The 6,301-nt window shown below is 42.0% G+C and overlaps 1 pseudogene; it reads left to right on the forward strand.

Annotated features, from left to right (window-relative positions):
- The first annotated feature begins 2,541 nt into the window (after positions 1–2,541).
- LOC138407303 (E3 SUMO-protein ligase ZBED1-like) lies at positions 2,542–4,917 on the forward strand (annotated as a pseudogene).
- Positions 4,918–6,301: the final 1,384 nt, after the last annotated feature.

Genomic DNA, 6,301 nt, shown 5'->3' on the forward strand with positions numbered 1-6,301 from the left:
ACCTACCCGGGTAGTAGAGATTTAGGATGACATACTTGAATGGACATTGATACAGAACATCCACACAATTGGATCCCTTTTTCAGAACTGAACTTTCTTGAGTTGGAGAGCTCAACTTCAATGGACTCTGATTTTGTGTCTTTTTTATTTTTGTGACGCCTCATTTGGTAAATAAAAGTACAGCTAAGCTGTCAATGTTATTGTTGTTGTGCATTGTTATTAAAGTGTCACCTGTTCAAATCAAACCACACCCACTCCTTTTTGTGAGTAAATTCCTGGTGCAACTCCTACCGGACCTAGAGCGATGTGATGTCTCTTTAACCTAAAAGTCAGGACCAAAGGTGCTACACATGCCCTAAAAATTAAACTTGGTCTTTTACAAACTGCATTTTTGTTAGGCTTGCCTTGTGTCCTTCTGCAGCTAAGTGTTTTAGGAGAGCCACAGTATCCTTTTGACATTGTTTTTTGATTGACGCACAAATCATTAAATCATCAACATATTGTAAAAGTGCACTTCTTGGTGTTATCTCCAATGTGCTTAAGCATTCCTTTTGTGCCTGGTTGTAAATGGTTGGTGATTCACAATAGCCCTGACAAAGGCTTGTGAATGTATAACCTTTCCTGTTAAAGGCGATTCATAGTAAATAATGAGTTTCGTGGCAGATAATGCGTTATTTAGAGGCAGTATTGTTGGTGCCCCAGCCCCTTGCGTTGTATGTATATATGCCAATCGCGTGTGGATCTAAAAGCGTCCGAAGGACTCAAAGTTACTCCAAACCTTTATGGGTGAGTAGATCTACATACCATATGCTGGAAATAAGGACCAGGTTGAAAAAAAACGAACTTCTCCTTTAAACTCATATGCAAACTGGCTGTCTTTATCAATTTGAATGCTGACAAATAGAGAACCATTTACTATGGGAAAGGATTGTGTAAGGATTTGAAACAGACAGAGCACGTTGTACTGCGTCATTGACAGCTTGCAAATCATGGACGAATCTCCAATTATCAGGTTGTGATTTATCTCGAATTTTCTTGACCGGAAAAATCGGAGTGCGCATTGGTGAATCCTTGCAAGGAACAATTACACCTGCCTTCAATAGAGAGTTGAAAACTGGTGTAATACCATTTATGGCTTCCTGTTTCAATAGATATTGTGATTGATGTGGTCTGTAGTCCGATTTTGGTGTGATAACCCCAGGTTCAATGTTTCGAATTAAACCCACATCATGATTGCCCTGAGCCCAAAGTGTCTTCGGGATTTTGTTTAGCGCTGGGTGCGTTTCTGAAATATTGTTTCTATCATGTAAATATGCATGTGCATATTGTGTGTCTGTATTGGTGTCTGGTACCAGTTGAACAGTAGTTGTGTGTGTGAACAACAGATGTAAATTGTTTTCTATACACCTTCACATGTGGATTATGCTGAACAACAGGAACTGATGTCTTTTCCCAAATGTCAGTTTTGACACATTTTCTTATCCACCGTCCCAAATCTTGCCATTTATCATTTTTGTGCTTTGAAATCGGGACATGTGGGTGTGAACCAGGGAAGTCAAAAAGTGAATCAGCCTCTGAACATCTGTGGAGGAACTGAGAGGGTGACTTATTTTCTGGTTTGGGTAAAATTACAGAAACAGCACATCTATGTTAATTCCAGAACATACAACTTAGTGTTAACTTTTCTCTCACACATCCTTCTATACCACTTCCTCTGAACCATCTTTTTTCAAATCATGCATCTTTCCATTTGTGTACGTGTGCAGTGTAGTGTAAATCTTCTGGTTGCATGTACATGGTGTCTGTCTCTAGTGTGACTGTATGTGCTTTATCCACTGGATCAGTGTTGATGGCTGTGACAACAGATGAACAGAGCTTCCACTCATACACATACAATAGTGGATCAGCATTATACTCAACGCATGTGTAAATCGACTCCTGATGGGGTTGAAATGAGAGACATGCCCACAAGACATAGTACATCTCATCCCATCAAATTAATTGGACAACATGAGGATAGCAAAAATTAACACTTGAATTTTCCTGTGACACTATCACTACATGATAAGAGAGTCTACAGTATACAGTTTTCAACCACAGCATTTCCTGAAGCCCCCACAGAGCTAACAAATCGTCCGCTCATCTTAGGAGGTGTGTCAAACATATCATTCTTGATGACTGAATGTGTTGCTCCTGAATCTACCAGGAATGTAATCTCTTTCCCTAGCACTGTGAGTGAGTGTGTTGTAGGGCTGAGCAATTTTATCGATACTGCGAAATATATCGATATTTTGTTTCCCCATAAAGTATCAATTTTCCAGCCATGACTATCGATACGATAGTCATGGCTGGAAAATTAAGTGTGCCTGGCACTCTGCTAGCTGCCCATTTCCCCCCGTTCGCTTTGCTGGAAGAGCGATTAGGTCAGCCAGCCGCTAGTGTCGCTGTAGAGCATTTCTATCAAGTTATCAATTTAGAATCAGTTAACGTTACCCGTCAGTCAGAATGGCGGCGAACATAAACCCAGCACCTTTGTGAAAAAAAGCAGATGTGTGGGAGCACTTTGGGTTCAAAAGAAAGAGGGAATGCGACGATTTGGATAAAAGTCTGGCGGTTTGCAAGCTGTGCGTTAACGTTAAATACTCTGGTAATACCACCAACCTACGAGCACACCTAAAACATCACCACCCGGACAAGGTAATGCTAACTGAGGAACCCAAGAAGCTGTGGCGTGACCCAAAACAAACCATGCAGGACAGCGACTGAGGTTGTTCCCACAAGTTCCCATCTACTTCACCAAGGTCGCAGAAGATTACAGAGTCCATTGCTTACTTTATTTGTCATTATTTGAGACCTTATTCGGTGGTGGAAAACGCAGGCTTTAGGCGCATGGTGAACGTGATAGAGCCCCGCTATCCTATTGCAACCCACGAGCACCTCACCAAGGTTTGCATTCCCAGACTGTACACTCAGACAAAGGCACACGTCAAAGCCTCTCTGGCCAGCGCGGAGAGAGTTGCCCTGACGCGTGACGGGTGGACCTCGCGAACAACTGAGGCTTATGTCACCATCACGGCCCACTTCATCAACAAGGAATGGGAGCTTGTTACATATGTCTTACAAAACAGGGACATACCCGAGAGCCACACCGGACACAACCTGGCAAAACATCTGAGAAAGGCCCTCGCTGAGTGGGGAATCACAGAAAAGGATCCAGTAATTGTCACTGACAACTCGTCAAATATGACTATCGCAGCTGAGGAGGCAGCGCTCACACTTCATGTCAAATGCTACGCTCACACGCTAAATCTGGCTGCACAACTTGCCCTCAAAATCACAGCAGTCGCATGTCTGTTGGGAAGAGTGAGACGCATTGTGAACTTCTTCAGATGAAGCACCACAGCCAACCACATGCTGAAAGAGAAACAGAGGCTTCTACGACTACCAGAGCACAAGCTGAAGACAGACGTGATTACCAGGTTCGGAAGAGGTACATCGACCTCAAGGCAACTCTCCATGCATGTTCAGCGATGGATCCAAGATTCAAAAGTCTTCCCTTCCTGACTGAGAACGAAAGACAAGAAGTTTATGATGGACTGATTGCAGAGGCTGCAAGACTGAGCATGCAGCCATCAGAGGTAAGGCAATGATGGTACTGCTAGGTTTAACCCTTGGCCTTGTATCCTATCTGCCATCTCCTGGCAAGAGTAAGCATAGGCCTAAATAATACATTGTTCAAAGTTTAAAAGGCAAATCCTACAACGTTAACAGTTTAAAATGGATACAAATTAAATAGTTTAAAAGCATAAATACTATACTGTTAACAGTTTTAAAGGCATAGATATTAAATATAGTAATTAAAAGATTTATTACAGTAAAAGCTCATGAATTTCATTTCATGTTGACCTATTTAATTTAGTTGTCACTTTGGAGTGTGGATGAAGAGAGGACAGCAAATGCTAGTGCTGCTGATGAGGGGATGACATCTGAAGAAGAGGTTGTAGATGATGGAGAGCGACTCAAGGAAGGAGAGAGCAGTCAAGGTCAGTATCACCCATTGTTATCCAGTGGAGCACAATGTTGTCTGAACCTCTGTGTAGGAATTATGGAATGTGCTTAACTATAAATAATGTGTTTTTGTTTTTATTGTTTATTTATTTGAAGGTCAGCATCCTCCACCCAGGAATCCAAGGCTGTCATGTCCGCTGACTGCTCTTCTTGGTGAACGATACGGTGGTGGTGTTGCAGCACGACCCAGGACAAATACCCAAGAAGACAAGGCCAAGGAGCAGATGACCCGCTACAAGGAGGCATATCTCTTGGAAGTGAAAGAAGATCCATTGGTCTGGTGGAAAGAGCACCAGTATGAGTATCCACTCTTGTCACACCTTGCTAAAAGGTACCTCTGCGTCCCTGGCACTAATGTTTCCTCGGAGAGGGTTTTCTCCACCGTCAGAGATATCATCACTGCTCAGAGAAGTGCACTTCTCCCAGAGCACGTCGATCAGATTCTATTCCTGAACAAAAGATCTGAAGAAATTGTAGATCATTTGGTCTGCAGTTATGTGGAGAGGAGACTTTTGTTTAGCGTTCACTTGTAGGTCAGGACCTACAGGCCTTAAACTACTCGGCTAAGACGGGTACATTTTAAGTTAAATGTTTAAATGTTGTTCTTAGTGACTTGAATTATTGGCTGTTTTGGAGAAGCCATGGTACTATGTTTACTTTCCTGGTGGCTAGACTGGCTACCTCATATGTTCAGTGTCAAGCTAAACAAAGCTGTCAAAGAATCTGTTCAGAACAGGCCACTTGCTGCACTTTTTAACACGCCATTGTTCATTGTAATACTGCACTTTATTTACTTTTCAAAGGCTTGTAAGCTACAGTTTGCGCTGTTTCAATAAATTAAACTAGTTTTCTCACCACATCTTTGATTCATTTTGTCCAGCATTTGCAAGCTGTAGACTCTCTCTGTCCAGTCAGAGCCATATTTTGTGTAATTGATGCTTTCAGTTTTCAGTTCAATTCATTACATCCAAGTCAATGGAATACTCACAAGATGTCGCCAAAATCACACTGTCCCTTTAAAATCGTTCAGAAAAATTATGTAAGTGTATCGTATCGAATCGTTGGCTGAATATCGTGTATCGTATCGTGAGATTAGTGTATCACTATAGCCCTAGTGTGTTGGCATATGAGCATAAGCATCTGACTGATACTTAACGTATGTTCCTATCAGTAAGTCATCTTTCTTTTCTAAAAAATCTATTACTTCTGTGATCAGTGTTTCAGTTAGTGTGCATTCACCCTCTTGATGTGTGAAGTGTTCCTCGTGGTCTCGTTCTGTGTTCAAAGATGCTGGTTCCTCCCTCTCCTCCACCCCTGCCTCGGTTCAATCAGCCCTGTAAGGTTGCTGTTTCCTCTGACAATTTTATGCCCAGTGCCCCTTCTCTCCACAGTAAAAACATGTGTCTGGATCATATGTGGTCTCCCCTTCTTCTTCTATTCTGCCCGCATCCTTTAGCTCTAGAGTTCCCGCGAGGTGTACCTCAGAATGGTCAGTGTGGCATTATGCAGATCCTTCTTCTCTCCATCTTTAATTATTTTCTCAGCATGAACTGCGTGTGCTTCTATTAAGCGAATTTGGCGGACTGGGTTGTGGTTGTTTGCAACAACGCCACCTAGGGGAATTTCACCCCCAGGAAATTAAAGAATTAAAGGGTCACACATGTTCAGTTATCCACAGGGGGGCAGAGAGCATTCCATATAAAAATACATTTTATTACAAATGAAATTAACAATACAAAAACAAACAATATGCTGGCTTTCAGGATAAAATGGAGGAAGGACAGGGCTGGGGCTTACCACAGCGGCAGGGAAGCAAAAAGGGGAAAGGAATCACAAACTAACCACCTGTGACACTGCACACCAACTCAAAAGGGAATCGTGAAGAACACCACCACCAGGGAGTTGGGCTTCCGCCTGGGGCCCACAGCACCTGCCCAACACAAAAAGAAAGGTTAAAACAATGCCACCAGTGCATACAATGTAAACTAATAGCCAAAAGGAAACATTGGGTACTCATTAAAACACATTCATTCACACACTCAGAACCAATAATAGAAAATAAAATAAACACTCAAAGAAAGAAAAACAAGTAATCCGCAAATTAACTACAAAATAACAGAAATACAAAACAGAATAAATCCTACAATTTATAGAAAGGACACAAAACCAAATTAAACAATTTAATGTAACACTGGTTAAAATGAGTGGCTTCAGACGCTGCCTGTCTGAGGTT

The sequence above is a fragment of the Paralichthys olivaceus genome, chromosome 3 (assembly GCF_024713975.1).
Source record: "Paralichthys olivaceus isolate ysfri-2021 chromosome 3, ASM2471397v2, whole genome shotgun sequence".
NCBI classification, from domain to species: domain Eukaryota; kingdom Metazoa; phylum Chordata; class Actinopteri; order Pleuronectiformes; family Paralichthyidae; genus Paralichthys; species Paralichthys olivaceus.